This window comes from Adiantum capillus-veneris, chromosome 5 (assembly GCF_014529385.1).
Source record: "Adiantum capillus-veneris isolate H3 chromosome 5, ASM1452938v2, whole genome shotgun sequence".
NCBI lineage: Eukaryota > Viridiplantae > Streptophyta > Polypodiopsida > Polypodiales > Pteridaceae > Adiantum > Adiantum capillus-veneris.
In genome coordinates, this window is record NC_140935.1 from 15,275,841 (window position 1) to 15,294,807 (window position 18,967).

The window sequence follows — 18,967 nt, forward strand, 5'->3', positions numbered from 1 at the left end:
CCTTCTCGGGTGCTTAGTGTTCAACCCCAATGGAGAATCTAGAGGAGCACCTCGCTCAGCTCTCTGCTGTCTTTCTCAGGTGCAGAGAGGCACGCCTGACGCTCAATCCAAACAAATGTCATTTTTTGGTCACTGAAGGTACACTTCTAGGCCATGTAGTGTCTACTAAAGGTTTAGCGCCCGACCAAGAGAAGATAGTAGCAAGCTTGAAGTTACCGCCTCCAATCAACCCTATAGGTGTTCAAAGCTTTGTAGGCCATACAGGCTATCATCGAGGTTTATACGCATGTATGCACAGGTGGCTCAACCACTGACCCGACTCACCAGTGCTACTTTACCCTTCCAATGTTCCAAACCTGAAGCTGAAGCATTTGCATACCTCAAAAAACGCCTCACTAAAGCACCTATTCTAGTGGCTCCCGATTGGTCTCTTCCTTTTCATGTGCATACTGATACTAGTAAACTGGCTGTTGGTGTTGTGCTGCCTCAACCTAGTAAGGAGTACAACATGGATCGCCGTGTTCACTATGCAAGTCGCCTGCTCAACAAAGCAGAGTGCAAATATAGCACCACAGAAAGGGAAGGTTTTGCTATTGTGTATGCTTTACAAAAATTTCGCCATTATTTATTAGAAGTCCACTTCACAATTATTACTGATCACCATGCCCTGCGCTATTTACTTAATAAGCCGCAAGTTGCAGGTCGAGTATGGCGATGGCTACTTTTATTTCAAGAGTTTGATTTCGAAGTGGTACTCAGACCCCGCAAACATCATGTTCTTGCTGACCACCTCTCTCGCATTCACACAGGTTGCATTTGCTATCTACTGGTCTGTACCTTGAGAATGCGTCTCCACTATGGAAGATAAGATTGCTTTTAAATTCTAGGCCATTCACTCTGACTGGAGGCCAGCTCTACAAGTCAGGACCGAATGGTGTTCTGAGATGGTGTGTCTCCCCTCGTGAGGTTGAGAATATTCTGGAAGATGCCCACAGTCGTCCCACTAGTGGCCATTACCTTGGTCACATCCCTGCCCACAAGATTCTACGAAGTGGTCTATGGTGGCCCTATGTTTTGCGGGATGCAATTGCCTGTGTGAAAGTATGTGATGCGTGTCAACGGTGTGGACCTAAACCAAGCAAGTAGTCCAACCGTCCTCTGCACGTCTCTATGGCATGGCTGCCCTTTGAGCGATGGGGCATGGATTTTGTGGGTCCAATTGCTCTTCCGGCCCAACCAGGTAACCGGAAGTATCTGCTCGTGGCTCCAGATTATGCAACTAAGTGGGCAGAAGTACTGGCGACAACTGATGGCACTGGCAATACTGTAGCCAAGTTTCTGTATGAAAATATTTTGTGAAGGTTTGGATGTCCTTTGGAGATCACCAGTGATAGGGGAAGTCACTTTGTTAATGAAATGATTTCCACCTTGCTAGCCAACTACAAGATTTTTCATCGTCAAAGCCATGACCAATCACACCCCATTTGAGTTAGCCTTCGGTTTTGTAGCTAGATAGTGTGTCGTGCTCTCTACAGTGGGTGCTCCTCAATGCAATGTGCGTGACATCTCACTCAAACAGAACGAAAACACAGGAAACAATAGATAACAGCAAATCAACACAGAGACACGGCAACAGACCAGAACATATGGACTCGACTATCTCAAACGAACCAGTACAAACTCTGGCGTGACAGCACACTCAGCTCCAATCCAGAACTCACGGGTACAATGGAGGTGTCGAGGCTCAGATGTGTAGGGATGGTGCAGACGTGCTGTGTGTACAGACTCACTCCTCTAGACGACGATGCTGGACCATATATGAAGAAGATGATCATGATGACCCAATAGCTACTACTCATATGTCCCACCATAAAGAGCCACCAACAGTTCTTAAATGTCAGCCATCTAAATCTATCTCCAAACTGAGTGGTAGTGGTGACCTTGCCACAATGTCCACTAGACCACCGTCTGTATCCCTGCCACGTGTCTCTGCCAAGCCCAGAGAGTTCGTCCAATGTGAACCAAACCAGACCAACTATACTAACTGTGTGTCCTGTGAAAGTGACTGTAGCCTGCTACAGGTTGCCCGCCACAAGACCACTCACCGTCTCGGTGAGAGGAATACTGAAAAACTGTGAAAAAAAACAACAAGGTACTGCATCTCTACAATGGTGAGCTCATGATCCTATCATCCAAGAGATAGAGTTGTGGCCACTGCTGCACCCGAAGTATCAGACTTCGGAGGTGGAGTTATCACATCGATAGGAAACCTCTTGCAAGGGCTCCCTCTTCAATGGAACAAAATGCCCTTCTAAAAGACCTCTATGAGTAGAAGAAAAACATAAGAAGAATTGCAAATGAGGTGGGCTCAATGGCTTCCAAACTTCGAGACGTCCGTGCCCGCATGGCTATTTAGGAGGTCAATTTAGAGCAAGAAACTGCCAGAAGAGAGGCAGTGGAGGCAAAAGCAATTGCCATGGAAAGAGAGTTGGAGCTTTTACAAAAAAGCTTGGAGGAAAGGATTGGCCAAACGACTTCAACTGTCGCTATTGCAGAGCAGTTTGTGATGCAGTATTTACGAGAATTGGTAGATGGAAGGGCAAGATTAGGATCAATCCGTGAGACACATGAGACCAATGCCTTATCATGAAAAATGTTGAGTAGCTTGTGAAGCATTTGAGTGTGAAAGATGAGGAGATTGTGCGGCAGACAGAAGAGCTACGACTACTTTCTGCTCAACTCAAGATGAAGGCCAAGGAGCTTGAAGTGCTGGTGGATACTCATTGAAATGTAGATCAGGATTTGAAGAAGATAGTTTTTAAGCTTGAATTTTGGTTGCAACGTGCACGAAACCAATTACGAAAGTTGCAAACGATTGCGGAAAGAAAGAAAAAACAGCTGAAGGATCTTCGAGCTCGGCTAGCATCCCAACCATCTTTTACCAATCATAAAAGTGGGGCGAGGGTGGGTAGGGGGACGAGGGGTGAGTAGGGGGCGAGGGTGAGTGGGCAAGGGACGAGGGTGGGTAGAGGGGGCGAGGCTTGGGCAGGGGGCGAGGGGTGGGTAGAGGGCGAGCGTGAGTGGACAGGGGACGAGGGGTAGGTAGGGGGACGAGGGGTAGGTAGGGGGACGAGGGGTAGGTAGGGGGCGAGGGTGAGTGGGCACGGGGCAAGGGTGGGTAGGGGGCGAGAGAGAGATTGTAGGGGCGAGGGGGGTGTGAGGGGCGAGGAGGGAGGGAGGGGGTAGTGAGGGGAGATGGCACTCAAGCAGAGAGATAACATGATCAGGGAATTCATCAAGCTTGAAATCAACATTGTTTTTGTTGTATCCCGTCTTGAGGAAGCTTTGTGAAGGTAGTTCGCTAGACATAGAGGAGAGCTTTGTTCTGGTTGAAAAGGCAAACACCGATGGCGCTGATGTTGAAGGGGAGTGAACTCCTGTAGAGGAGATTTCTTTCCTCTTTTATGATCCTTCATAGGCTCACCAAATCCAAAGGCTACCACCAAGGGCACACGGGGAGTAGCTTCTGTGACCTTCAACCTTTGTGCTGGCTCAGGTGCCCTATTATGTTTAGTTACTGTGGAAACATTGGAAGAGGGTGTACCTCCAAAAAAAGAGTGAATAGAGACTCCATAACAAGGCATAGATTTGGTAGCGTCCAACCACTCCAACAGATCCTCATCTGACCCATCAGGTGGAGTAGGCTATTCCAATTCAAGGCTGGTTTCTAACGACAAAAAACTATGTTGTACGGGATTTGTGCCTCCTTCTAGGCGAATGGGTTGCATCGGGGAGCCACGAGTATGTATCCACATGGCATCGTTTCCCCAATCATGAAGTTCTTTAGAGTGTCACAGCCATGGTCTACTGATGAGAAAGGGAAATCCGCCCTCAACCTCAAGAAGATGAACCACAACAAAATCCAAGTAAAAGGTAAAGTCTTGTACCTACAGAGGGACCTTTTCTACTATTCCCACAGAGTAGACAGTTCTATGGTCTGCCCAAGTCACTATAAAGGGAGCGGGCCGCATAGGCTGGAGACCCAATGCCAACATAGTGAATTCGGACATCAAAGTTGATACCTGACCCACCATCCACTATGACACCGGAGAAGTCGCGCCCTAGAATAGACGCGGTGAGACGAGGACTACTGTAATCAGTGAGCGGAGCAGCGGGAAATGAATCATGTAGGACTCTAAGGGCTACATTGGTAGGTGCCCGCCACTAGACCCTGCACCAGGATACAGAGATTGAATGATGGCAAGGGTGTCACTTCGAAAATTTGCATCAAGCCGAAGCATGTCATACAATGATACTTGCTATAAGGTGTTTTTCAAGATAGTCTCTAATGGAGGCTTCTCTCTTTTGATCAATGCTTGCTCTGGTATCTTGAGCTTCTGTAAGTCCTGTACTCCTTCCATGAAGGCACCATCAATATCTAAGAGGAGAGGTAGATTGGCTCTTGGCACTACCTCTTGGTTTGTCAGCTACTAGGGGAGGTTGACTCATTTGTGTGACTGGAGATGAAAAAGTTGGACCGTCAGGGAGGCTAAGACCAAGAGCAGCTCTCTGTGCCCGTGTGAGCACACCAGTAGGATCTTCCACTTGTTTCAACCCATTTTGAGAGGCAACTATAAGAGTGGAAGGCGGGGCCTGTGGAATGGTGCTTACGGTGATTAGGTTGATCTTTGGAATGTAAACTCCTGCGGGTTCTGGCTTGTGCTTGCAGATATGGATGCCGTTGTTTTGGGCAGTCCTTACTATAGTGATCCTTAGCTTCAGGGCAATGACGAAAGGGAGAGGACCCTTCGCGCAGAGGGCATTTGCTTTGGTAATGACCATATTCCCCGCATCAGTAGCACAAAATGGGCCGATTCAATGGGCGAGTCGAAGGTCCTTGCTCTTGGTGCATGGAGTTGGAGATGGAGGCATAGAAGCTTTGAGGTGATGAGGGAGCATGGGTATGATAAAAGCTCTGAGACGGAAAAGTACTTTGTATACCTTGCATAGGAGGGGCTGTCAATAAAGGTGGCACATGGTGTGGATGGCCACAAGGAGAAACCATGTTGGATGCAGGTGCTGGCTCTTGTTGAAGAGTAGGACCAAGACTTTGCTGTATTTGTGGCTGTGACGCCCCAGCTTCTGGGCGCATCGGGGAGGGGGCCCGGCGGGGATTCATACCCGCGCGCGGCGAGGGACTTCTGTCTTCAAGGGGCCCGGCGGGGATTTATACCCGCGCGCGGCCGAGGGACAAGGTGTTGCTTCAAGGGGTCCTGGCGCGGACGGCACCGGCTCAGGAGGGCCCGGCTCGGACGGGACCGGCTCGGGTCAAGTTGCCTTCTCGGGGGCCCGGCTCGGACGGGACCGGCTCGGGCGTGGTTGCGTTCCATGGGTCGACGGCCGTTTGCGTTTCGCGGGTCTTGCGTTTCGGGTCCCTAGCCCCACGTAGCCTCAGGCTCCGCCGCACCGCCGACGGGTCATAGCGTGCCCCGGGGAACCTTGCGTGGAGTCCCCACGGTGCGCGAGTGCGTGGAGTGAGGCTACCGTGTCTAGGTGGGGGGTCCCCTCCCGTGGCCGGTCTTCGGGAGGCTCATACCCCTTATATACACCCCCGTTTGAAGAGAGTTCGACGACCGCGTCGAACGTGGAAAAAGAGTGCTCGGCTATGCATGAGGCCGTGGGGACAAAGGGGTGCATATAAGTGCAAAGTGATCAAAAACTGTTCCCAAATGCAAGTAAGTAGGCATGCTTTGTTTTTGTCATTTTTGAAGATGAGTGTGTGTGTATTTTTGGGGTTTTGGCAGAAGGCTGAAAAGATATGCTTTGAACACCCAAGTAGAATTCCCCGTACTTGAGCGTTCCCCGAATAGGTAACCCAGTGTGCGCGGAGCCACCTGCTGCGTTGGCCCGCGCGGAGGCTTCTTGAAAGCCGAATCTGAAACAGCGTTCCGTCGCAACGCAGCACTTGCGAGTTGGTCCCTGTTTGGACGTCGTTTGGAGGGCATAGCTCGGGGCCCTGTGGTCTCTTTGTAGACTTGAATGGGTCTTCAGCTCAGCATGGGCCACAAAAGTGGCCGGGGCGCGACGAACACCGTTGGCTTGGTTCGTCGCGTTTTTGGTCTTTCTCTGTTTTTGTCATAAAGAGCCCTGTCTGGCTCGCATCTGCCTTTTCTTCATGTAGGGAGCCCTGTCTGGCTCGAATCTTTGCTTTTTGTGTCATGGAGGTGCCCGGCTCGGATCGGGGCCGGCGCGGGTCACGGGTGACGGCCCGGTGTTTGGACGCGTCACGGAGAGCCCTGTCTGGCTCGCATCGTTCCTTTTTCTCATGGAGGTGCCCGGCTCGGATCGGGGCCGGCGCGGGTCACGAGTGACGGCCCGGTGTTCGGGGAACGCGTCACGGGGCGGAGGGCGTGTGGTTGCTTTCTGGAGCTCTCTTCACCAGGATTTTGACGACCCGGGCCATTGCGGTTGGAGTCGTCGTGAGGATCGTGCGCGTCGGGCACGTCGGTCTTCGGCTCGTCTTCCAGGAGCTAGTTTCTGGAGCTCTGATACCAAGTGTGACGCCCCAGCTTCTGGGCGCGTCGGCGAGGGGGCCCGGCGGGGATTCATACCCGCGCGCGGCCGAGGGACTTCTGTCTTCAAGGGGCCCGGCGGGGATTTATACCCGCGCGCGGCCGAGGGACAAGGTGTTGCTTCAAGGGGTCCTGGCGCGAACGGCACCGGCTCAGGAGGGCCCGGCTCGGACGGGACCGGCTCGGGTCAAGTTGCCTTCTCGGGGGGCCGGCTCGGACAGGACCGGCTCGGGCGTGGTTGCGTTCCATGGGTCGACGGCCGTTTGCGTTTCGCGGGTCTTGCGTTTCGGGTCCCTAGCCCCACGTAGCCTCAGGCTCCGCCGCACCGCCGACGGGTCATAGCGTGCCCTGGGGAACCTTGCGTGGAGTCCCCACGGTGCGCGAGTGCGTGGAGTGAGGCTACCGTGTCTAGGTGGGGGGTCCCCTCCCGTGGCCGGTCTTCGGGAGGCTCATACCCCTTATAGTGGCAATCCCTTGAGGTAGTAGCAATCCTTGTCCTCATGTCCAAACTTTTCACAGAAGTGGCAGTAAACCCGAAGTGGCCATTCATGTGGAGGGTGCCCTGGAGAGCGGCATGAGCTACACCAAACCATAGCCTTAGTCTCTTGTTGAGGCTTGAGCTCTGTTAGCTCACGCTTGATCTGTTCCAATGCCTCATGATGTGGAGGCTTCTCCTGTCTAAGAGAGAAGGGCCTCTCCTCTTGAAGAGCTCGTTGTAACCTCAGTGCTTCTAACTCCCTGCGTAAAGACAGCAAGGGGTCAAAGAGATTTTCCGTGAGCGCTGAGGCAGTCTCCATCTAAAGGGGGTCCTTGAATAGCCTCCTTGCTCCTATCTTGGTAGAAGCCGCTATAAACTCCTCGAGAGATGCTTCAAGTCGAAGACTTTCGCGTAGTTTTTGTTGAGACGTCTTTGGAGGAGCTTTCTCTACCCACTTCTTGACCATAAATTCCCTTGGTTGTTGAGGAAGCTTGGCAACCAAAGACTTGGTCTTAGTCATGAGTTCCGCAAAAGTCTCCTCTGGCTGGAGCCCCATGTTGGCCAACTCATCTAAAACCTTTTCATGGAAGTCACCTGGCCTGAATGCTGCACAGATATGTTGTCTTAAAGCTGCCCAAGTTGGAAAGTGATTCTCTGCAAACTGGCTGTACCACTTGTCTGCTAAACCATCCAAGGTTGATGGAAACAGCACCAAATAAGCATCTTCTCTATTAAGACCACGACATCTACAGAGAGATACAAACCTCCTTGCATGGTCGTCTGCATCTTCTGAGGAGAGCCCCTTGAAAGTAGGAAACTTGACGTTTACCTTGGCCAAAACACTGGTCAACTCCTGGCCTCTTGCTCAGGAGCCTGTTGCTCAATAGCTTGCTGAAACAAAATAGGAGAGGGCTTAACTGGGGAAGGTGACCTGGACGATGTAGAACCGGATAGAGGAATGGAAGATTCCGTATGTGGAGGTATGGGTAATGGAGTTGGTGGACTTCTAAGTGGGTGATGCCTTCTGTGGTAGTACTTTAGAGGACTCAGTAGTGCGCTTTGAAGCTCTGATGACCGCCTTGTATGTGTCATGTAGTAACCACAAACCCAACCAAGCTTTGGGCAAGAGGATCTTTAACTGGCTGACCCCGGTCTAGACTCTACTAGACCAAGGCGAGTGACTAGACCACCTGGCTGGACTAGAAACGAGGAAGGACTAGACCAGGGACGAGGAAGGACTAGAGTTAGGTTGGACCAAGGCGAGAGGACCAGAGGAGCAAGGCGAGAGACTAGGTTAGCTAGACTAAGTTGTCTAGGGTGAAACTGGACCAGACCAGCAGGCTGCACTGTGCAAGGCGAAGTAGGTGAGGCTAGGTAAACCAAATAGCTCCTCGATCTGTACCTCAACAGAGAGTGAGACTTCAGTTGAGGTCCCACCAAGCGTGCCAAAATTGAGAGCACCTGTATCGTGGATAGTGTGTCATGCTCTCTACAGTGGGTGCTCCTCAATGCAATGTGCGTGACATCTCACTCAAATAGAACGAAAACACAGGAAACAATAGATAACAGCAAATCAACACAGAGACACAGCAGCAGACCAGAACATATGGACTCGACTATCTCAAAGGAACCAGTACAGACTCTAGCATGGCAGCACATTCAACTCCAACCCAGAACTCACGGGTACAATGGAGGTATCGAGGCTCATATGTGTAGGGATGGTGCAAACATGCTGTGTATAGATTCACTCCTCTAGACGACGACGTTGGACAATATATGAAGAAGATAATCACGATGACCCAACAGCTACTACTCATATGTCCTACCATAAAGAGCCATAAATGTCAACCATCTAAGTCTATCTCCAAACTAAGTGGTAGTGGTGACCTGGCCACGATGTCCTCTAGACCACCATCCGTATCCCTGTCACGTGTCACTGCCCAACCCAAAGAGTCCGTCCAGTGTAAACCAGACCAAACCATTTGTACTAACTATGTGTCCTGTGCAAGTGACATTGTAGCCCGCTAGGTTTGGAAGCAATAGCACCCTTTGAATTCAACTCAGGATCTCCACGAGTAGGCAGTCTGCGTGCCAATGGGGGTGTGCAGTCTACCTCTGTCTCTCGTCTCACCCTATTGGAAGAAAGCCACCGTTTCGCTTCTCAGGCTCTTGAAGTAGAGCAGCTTCGTTGCAAGGCGTGGCAGGATCGCCATCTCTAAAAGCCAAAAATTACGCAAGGATCACTCGTGCTATTGTATCAAGCTAGGTATCCAAAAAAAGCAAAGAAGTTGGTCCGAGCTTGGCAAGGACCATTCATAGTACAGGAAATTCTACCACAAGGGGCAGTACAGTTAATGACTCTGGAAGGTGCTTCTCTGCCACTGGTAAATGGCTCCATAATTAAATGCTACCACCCTTCACCATAATCCATGGGTTAAAGTTCCTTCCACTAGTACTTTCCATCCTGCCAGCTCACTTCTATCATTTGCCGTATCCCAGTCTTTCTTTACCGTCATCTCTACCCCACGTTTCAACAGTTCTTCTGGTCTATGTCTGTCTTCTGTCCTTCAGTTTTTCAGTGGATTCCTGCTCCGTGTCCAATCAAATCAATGAAGCACATTCTTTTATAGTTACATTTTGCTTGGGGGTTAATTGCATCGTCTATTTATTAGTTACTGAGGTCTCAATCTGTCCATATTTAATTGGGTGTTTCTCCCTTCTCATCGAGCCTTCTCGACGCTTTCTCATCTTAGCATTGCTTCTTTCCCTCCTGGTGTCCCTTTTTTTCAGAATATGCTAGTTGTTGTATCACTCGGTCTTTTCCCGTTCATCTTAAATGTGGAATTCAAGATCTGTTGTGTAGCCATGGTCAACATCGCAATCTAACCTTCTTTTCCCCTAGCTATGCTGTGTAGCACGCAACCTTTCCTTTCCTTTTCTAGAAATAGGCAGAATTCTTGGAGAGTTGGTGTACATATTCACAGCTACTGGAAATTAAAAAACATTCTACTTAACGTTTAGAGGGAAACAATTTATCAGATGTAACAATTTCTACCTCCGTCGCCCCTACCCTTCTCACTAGTCCCTCTACCCACAATCCCCTGGCCCCTATCTCCCCTTCTCCCGCCCCTACCCTCATCCCCCTCGCTCCTACCTTCTCACTACTCCCTCTACCCAATCCCCTCGCCCCTATCTCCCCTTCTCTTGCCCCTACCCTCATCCTACCCTCATCTCTCGCCCCTCCCTAATCTACCCTCGCCCTACCTTGTCCCCCTCTCCCCTCACCACCCACCCTCATCCCTTGTGATCTCGCCCCTCACCTATTCCCACACCCTCGCCCCTAACCTAACCTCACTATTTGTCCCTACCCTATCACCTAATCTCCTCGCCCCTACCCTATAACCTCGAACCTATCCACACTCCTCACCCCTACTCTATGCCCTAATTAGTCCCTACCCTATTCCCTCGCCAAAAAATACAATATCCGACCCTCTCCCTCAAGCCCTACCCGCTCGTCTTCTTCAATGATTAGCAGATACAGTTTTTCGTCCATCATCCCTATACACCAAGCGCCCCTTGTTAAATGTTTATTTAGTTGCCCTAGCGCTTTCCCTCTCTCTTCGCTAGAATTGATTGATATGGCAGGTACCAAGAAGCAAGTGCAAAAGGCAGCTTTGCGCAAAAAGCCAGTTGTGGCTGTAGAATCAAGGAGTGATGACTCATATAACAGTAGCAAAGGCCTCGAAGAATTCACCTCAAGTGACCCCACTGATGAAAGCTACGCCGCCTTAGCAGCAGACTCAACGTCGGATTCTGAAGTTAGCTATGATTCGGATGCTTCGAATGATCACGCGGAACAACAAAATGGGAGTCAAAGCAAAGGCAAAAGTCAAGTCATCACTCATGAGATAAGGAGGCCTTCAACATCTAAAAGCCGCTCAATCTTCTACTTGGATTTTTTTCTACAGCCGCCTTCACCATCTCTGCGCGAGGTCCTTTCCAATGCTAAGATACAAAGTCTAGGTCTCACAAATACAGAGTCTAGGTCTCACAGCACTGGCTGCAAGCGATCTACCAACCACAGTTCCTGTTGAGTTGATCCACGAACTTTTGAAAATTTTTCCCAAGGTAAGGAGCCACAAACTCACTCCTACACGGCTTGGCCATGCCATGGGTATGACCACCTTTCCAGCGGTGAAACCAGCCACACACACTTTTTCTCAACTATCCAAGGATGAAACCATTCAAGCATGTCAGGAGCTGCTCAGCACGGATCACCCCGACTACGAAAGAAACAAACAGCTCCTGCCATCTTTAGGTACTATTTTCTAGCCAGAGAAGCAAAAGCAGATAAGGGGAAGTGTGACCTACCCGCTACATTCTCCCACTTGGACGGCCTCTACTGTCTGATAAACACCTTACCCTGTGGATTCCACCAGATTCTCTTTACATCCTTACAATCTCGGGCCAAACAATTTCAGGCCCAAGTGCAGTCTATGCAGTTGAGCTTCAAATGTTTTGCAACACCTCTTTTGGCGTGGGTAATAAATATTCATGTAAACCATGCCCAAGTGGATGAGGATACTCAACCAGTGCTGCAAATCGGGAAAAGAAAATCTCTAACTAGCGAGACTGAGCAAGCAGTAAAGAAGAAAAAGAAGATCAAAGCCAAGGTGGTTAAAAGACTCAATAGAATCTCTACGGTCAGAGAGCCAACAGACTGGGGTGACACATCTTTCAGGACCCTCCCCCTCTACATCCATTCCTTGCTCTACTGTGCCAGTGTCTACTTCCACTCCTCTTGACAAGTCTGCCGCTTCTCCCTCACATCATCCCCTTCCTTCTTCTCTCGTTTTCACCCCTCCCCTAGTAAATATATCTCCCACCCCATCAGCACCAACCCTCCCAGATGTACCCACTACACCAGTTGTAACCACTTCACCCATACCTAATCACAGCCCACCAACAATGTCACATGCACCTCATGCACCTGTTGCGTCTTCAACGGTAGCGCATTCTACTTCTCTGTTTGAGCTTTTTGAGATGATATTACAGGACTCCACGGATGCTATCGCCACCATACACTTAGGAACAGAGCAGTTAGCAGCTACACACCAGCGTCACTCCGCTACTTACGTCGCTATGGAGGGATTTCTACAAGTCGCTAAGAGCGCCATCGCTGATCGGGATGCTACTATTTTCGCACTACAACAAGCCTTGAAGTTAAAGTCCCAAATGATTAATGACCTTAAAGCTCAGATACAAGGATTTAGAGAAATGCTTCTACATGAAAATAGGACTACCCAGCCTATGATGATGGGCGTGGGGTATGGATGGACTGGATCAGGTACACCAATACAGAATGCAACAACATGTCCTTCTCAACAATTTATGGGACTCTACATACGGCCTCCAATTCACTACTACAATCAACAGTATCCTCGGGGGTTTCAATCGTCGCCATTGCCTCAAATGCATAATGTTCCTTGCTGCAACGATGTTGCTGGTGCACATCGATATGGTTGTGTTACTCGACGTCCTCAGTACACTATAGGGCACGTGCTACCCTCTGCCCTGCACAGCAGGTGGCTGCTCCCTTCCCAAGCCGCCCAGTTATGGACACCAGAGCCCAGCAGCAAGTGGCTGCCCCCTTCTCAAGCGGCCCAGTTATGGAAAAAAGAGCCCATATACAGCAAGGTTCCACCATTGATTTGATGGCTCCACCTCCAGAGACTGATGCTTCAGGTGGTGTGGCGACTAATCTTTCTCTAGGGTGACTGCATGACAATTTTTCCCCCATGGCAGTGCACTGCAGTAGTGGTTTATTTTGCAGTCTTACGACCTTTTAGCAGTTTCAGTTGTTTCTCTCACCGAGATGGTGAGTGGTTTTGTGGCGGGCAACATGTAGCACGGCTACAGTGTCACTGGCACACACAAGCAATTAGTTACAGTTTGTCAGGTTTCACACTGGACATGACTCTCTCGTCGGGTCGGTGACACGTGGCAAGGATACGAGTGGTGATGCGGTCGACACCGTGGCCAGTGCACCACCACCACAGTTCAGAGATAGGCTTACCTGGATTAGATATTGGTGAGCCGTTGGTGGCTCTTTATGATTGTATATATCTGTAGTTGTTTAGGTTTTATGGATGATCTACTTTTGTGTGGTCAGCCATCGAGAGTCTCATTAGAGTTGTCGACAGCACGTCCACACCATCCCTGCACAGTTGAGCCTCGACAACCCCACTGTACCTATGAAATCGGGACTGGAGCTGAGTGTGCTGCCATGCCAGAGTCTGTATCGGTTGCTTTGAGTTTGTCGATGTTCGTGCTGTTCATGATCTGCTGAGTCATACAGTTGTTGCTCTGTAGTTCTTTTACTTCTATGTTTTCATTCTGTGGAGTGAGATATCACGCACATTGCACTGAGGAGCACCCACTACAGAGGACACGACACATTATCTCCGCTACAGTATTGGATGCTTGATATTAAGGGTGCTGAGAGGCTAATAAGTTCGGGGTAGGGACGTGAAGCTTCTTTAAGGAAAAAAATTTAAAAGAGGTTCTTTGGGTTCTTGGTTTTGCTTGGGTTCTTTGGGTTCGTGGTTGTACTTGGGTTCTTGGTGATTCTTCCTTAGAGTTCGCGAATTCGAAGCACACACAGAGCATTGATATCAATTTCGGGTGCAACAGAAGTGTTTAAGGATTTAGCTCGGATCTAGTAATCTGCACACAAACACGAGGTTACTTTACTTCACTTTAGAGGACTAAACTGAACTGAATGAAAGAGAGAGACACAAGAGAGAGAGAGAGACGATACCGACGTCAAGTCCCAAACCCTCAAGGGCCCCCTTGCTCGGTTGCCAGAGCAAGTGCTTTCTATATTCTTACAGAATGCTGATACAATGATGCTAAATGCTGCTACTAATGGGTACTGATGCTTGGTACTACTGAGATATTGAGGGATACTGTGGGTACTGGGGTACTGCAAGTACTAAGGGTACTGAAGTACTGATGGGTTCTATATCGACGACGTTGACGACGACAACGAGGTACTAAGGGGTTCTATGTCGACGACAATGACGATGACGAGGTACTGAGAGGTTCTATGTCGACGACGATGACGACAACGAGGTACTACTGGGTTCTATGTAAATGACGATGATGACGACAACTAGGTACTAAAGGGTTCTATGTTGATGACGAAGAAGATGTCAAAGCTATTGGGCTGAAATCTAAAAATGCTCTTGATGCTTGTGGTTGAAACCTGAAATCGTTGGAAATGCTGATGGGGATTTGCTAATGCAGCCAGGTTACGAGCTGATCGGTTTTCGTCGCGGATGACGATGGTTTAAATTTTAAAACTGAAAAACGCTAGGTGTTCTAAGGGTTGAAAACTAAAAACGCTGGTATAGACACTGCGAGCACTACGACCACGGCGAGGTTATGGCTGTCCACGGCGGATCTACTACAAAGTGCCGAGGACAAAGCAAAACGTTGCTGCTGGCTGAAAACGTTGATGGCTGATCTTGAAAAACGATAGAGATGATGACATCCCAGGTGCTTGGTACTGCTTGGTTCTTGACAAGCACCTTCACTGCTCCTCTGGCTTCTACTGGTGCACCAAGAGCTGGTTAAATAGGTACAAATGCCTGGGTTGGGAAAGCCATCTCAACAAGACCTTAGGTTTAGCTTCATTAGAGACCTCCAAAAGTTAGTGTTAAAAAGTACTTTGACCATAGGCAAGCTAGGGCTGAACTTGAGGTGAGAACCGTACCCAAGCATCAGGTGCTTGTCGGCTTGCTAACTAAAGTGCTTAAAATGTTTGTGGGAACCTTGCCCAAAGCTTGAGGTGATTTTTATGCTTAAAATGACTAAGGTTCTTAAAGTGTTCAATTCAAAGATAAACTATCAAGAGGCATCAGCGGTTTCCATGCTTTATTGACTAAGTGCTTGAAGTATTCAATTCAAACCAAATGACTTAAGAAGCATAAAAGACACATGTTCAAATGATCCTCTACATGTGGCCCTCATGATGTGCTTGAATCCTATTAGATAGGTTTTAAAGGGGTCCAATGAAAATTTAATGCATAAAAATAAATAATTAAGTTCTTTCTCTCAAAACGGAAAAAGAGGACACGTCCAAATCATAGTTACCCGGAACGCGGAACGCGGAACGCGGAACGCGGAACGCGGAACGGCCACGGGTCTCCCTGCGGAACGGGGGAACGGCAAGGGGTCTGGAACGGGAACGGCGCGGAACGGGAGGCATTAAAAAACACCCAAATAATGCAATTTTTAGCGTTATGTGTTTGAATTTTGAATACAAGTAGTATTAGAATCCTTTGACTCTAATACTCACAAAAAACATACCATTCCACCTTATTATGGCTTGATTGCATCGTGTGGTGATGCGCGGTCATAGTATGTTCACAATAGACACAATGCATGCTTGAGATAGAGAGCTTGAGAGGCTTCACTTCTTGAGACCAAGGGAGAGAGAGCTTGAAGCCTTGAAAATTGAGGGCAAGCCCAAGAGAGAGAGAGCTTGAGAGCTTAAGGCCCAAGCGCGAGGGTAGAGGACGAGAGAGAGCCTTGAGGCTTGTTGCATTTGGGAAGGAAAGGGGTGAGGGGGGAGCAATTCATAAGGAAAAACACACACCCAAAATCTGCCCCTTTATGCTTTCTTACCATTGTTGCCGTTCCGGGCCGTTTCGAGACGTTCCGGCCCCGTTCCCCCCTGCCGTTCCGGTATTTCCTGGTCTATCGGAACCCCTAGCCGTTCCGGGCACCTGTACCCGGCCGAAACGCCGTTCCAGCGTTCCATGCCTTGGTAGGAGCGTTCCCCGGTAACTCTGGAAATGAAATTATTAAATAATACGCGAGAGAGAGAGAGAGAGAGAGAGAGAGAGAGAGAGAGAGAGAGAGAGAGGGAAGAGGTGGACCAAGCATGAGAGGGGGGGTATACTCTCCCACACACACACACACACACACATTCTCTCATTGTGTGGAGTGCAAAGTGCAAGAGCTCCATCTCCTTCTCCAAGCTTGTTGAGAAGTGGAGTGCCTACACCAACACTCATGGCTATGGAATGCAAATCCAACCAAAAGCCATGCTTCAATGCTTATGCTTGCCATCTTCTTCAACTTCATTACTATGCTATTATGCTATGCTAAGCAAGAAGAGTGATGCTAAGTGAGGAACTATTTCTGTCTCCTGCGCATGATTCTTCTTCCTCTTCCCTATCCTCATTCCCCGCTAGCTCTCTCCACCTTCGAAGGTGTTTGAGGCCTCGAGATTGATACTTGGGATAGTTGATGCTTTTTGCAAAGTTTATGGTATGCTTGTGATGCATGAAGCTTTCAATCTTCATGGCATCACCTAGGTCACAAGGAACACAAAGATTGTATTGTATCAAGTCTCTCTTGATGGGACAATCTATAATACAAACGCCTTTTGGAGGAGGGACCAGCTCCAAGTAAATCCGATCCTCAACTATTGTCATGTTCTCTAATACTCTCTCTCTCTCTCTTGCAAAAGTATTGTTCATGCCAAGTTAATTAAGTATTATGTTTATGTTGCTACCATCGATTAAGTTCACCCTCTATGTTCTCAAAGTAATATCACAAAAATGCTCACTCGACTTCTCTTAATTCCGCTATTCTCAAAGTACACACTAAGTAAACACATAAGTTTAATTAGCATGGCTCACAATAACCAAGAGAGTAGAATGAACATTGATAACTTTGATTTTGCACATGAAGGTGTTAATGATGATGCCCCCATGTTTATCAATTATCTTGTTACTAGGTTGCGTCAAGCTATGGACAACCCTACTTTGCAAGCCGAAGATTACTCAACAACTTCGTGCTTATGGGATTTCCCTTCCTCTCCAAGAGAGGAGAGAGAGCTTAAGAGGCCTCTTGATGAGACCCCCAAAAGAAGACTCTCCCATACGAGAGGAGGAATCCAAAGAGCAAGAAAGCAATGAATCCCTAAGTTCCTCTGAAGATGTGGCTCCACGAAGATGGCGGTCTAGACGATCGCCAACTCCTCCCATGAGGAAACGGTCAACACACATGTCTCCTCGTCACTCTGAAAGGGAAGAGAGGAAACAAAAAAAGAAAAGGTCAAAAAAGAGGTCACCCTCTTCTCCTTCTTCTTCACCTTCCTCCTCTTCCGACGAAAGCTATGGCTATTCTCCTAGAGAATACAAAAGGGGAGGACATCGCAAGTCATACCCTGCATGGCGAAGATCACAAAAGCTCAGGAAGTTCAAAGAGGGAGGGAAGAGTATCTCTTTTCTCACCCATGATGGCAACTTTGGTGCCACCGACAAAGTATTGGCCTTCATCCAACAATTTGATGCGGCCTTTGGAGACGAGGACTTCATGGAGTCCTCCAAGCTACGCCATGTAGCTATGCACTTCCAGAAATCGGCTCGTCAATGGTGGGCTAGCCTTCGTGACAACGGTGAAGCCCCAAAGACATGGAAAACTCTACGAGTTTCCATCGTGAAGCAATTCCTTGCAAGCGATGCAAAGGACAAAGTACTTCCGAATGGCGCAGTTTGAAGCTTCTCTCACATAAGTCTATTCACAAATATATGGACAAGTTTTGGGATTTACATCTCAAGGCTACTGTCTTCCCAAAGATAGATTTTACCGAGCAAAAGCAACAATTTTGTGCGGGATTACCTGAAGAAATGGCGGAGTATATCAACTCCCAACGGCCTGGTTCTATCACCAAAGTAATCCACCACACCATGGTTGCTTCCCCCATCAATTTCCAACAAGGGGCTAGACAGAATGTCAAACCCATGGAAAACAAAGACAAAAATGATGCAAAGGGGAAAACCAATGCCCAAAATTCTTTCCAAGGCACTTCCTACACCAACAACAATAATAACAATAGGTCCAAGGAGAAGGGAGTTTACAAGGTAAAAACAAACTCTCTCATGAAGAGCTTGAAGCTTTTCACAAGGACCATAAGTATTTTAAGTGTGGGAAGTAAGGACATGGCTATCGTTCTTGCCCCAAGAAAAATGCTCACAATGAGACTCCTAGGGCTTCCACCATCGAAACTCCAAAAGAGGATGCTCATTGCAAAGGATCATCTCTCTCCTATACTTGGGGAAAGATAAGGGAGCATGATGCCTTCATCTTGTTTGACCCTGGCTCTAGGGTAAAGGGGCCAATAAGGAGACGGGTACCAAAACAAAGCTGCACCTCCCCCCAATTTAGAGCCAAAAAATTGGAATATGCTTGGAATCTTGGTGATGTGTCCTGCTTTGATTTGCTGAAAAACTGATTTTTATTGCGCCTTGTCTATCTCTAACACGTGAGAAGCTTCATTTTGCATTGGAGAATGCGCAACGCTATATATTATTCTGCACTCGTAGGCAGATTGCGCTCAAATTTTTGCGACGAAACCCTCTCTTCAGCACGCATCTTCTGCGCCTCCTCCGACTTGAATCTGATAACGGGGGAGGGAGCTATGTCCAGCGCCTCTTAGCTGGCCCACGACTGGCCCCTTTACCCTACTCACAACTTCATATCAACGGAGTCGGCCATCAAGTTCGGCATTCAAGCTTTCGAGATGGGAGATATTGTAACGGCTGACACAGCTTTCAAGGGACAGCAAGCCTCCGTTACTCCCTTGATTGGGAAGTTGAGGCTTCATGTCCAAAGCTATGTCGACAAAGAAGACCTTTTCATCTCTCTTCTCCAATGTGAGGATGCTATCCTAGGGGCGCCATGGTTTGATCGCATGGCTACCAACATGAAGTTCCCTGAAAGGAGAATCTACCACATCTAAAGGGGAAAGAACATATATATAGATGCTAATGAGTCTGGTCGTACTATACCACTTGTAAATTCACCAGCTTTTGATAAGTTAATGAAAAGCTCGATTTCT

The 18,967-nt window shown here is 48.5% G+C and overlaps 1 protein-coding gene and 1 pseudogene across 4 annotated transcripts in view; one reads left to right on the plus strand and one right to left on the minus strand.

Annotated features, from left to right (window-relative positions):
• The window catches only part of LOC147456915 (putative serine/threonine protein phosphatase 2A regulatory subunit B''gamma), a 93,176-nt gene that overhangs the window by 13,276 nt on the left and 60,933 nt on the right, over positions 1 to 18,967 (minus strand). The window lies entirely within an intron of this gene.
• Positions 2,294 to 2,991, plus strand: LOC147456916 (nuclear envelope-associated protein 2-like; annotated as a pseudogene).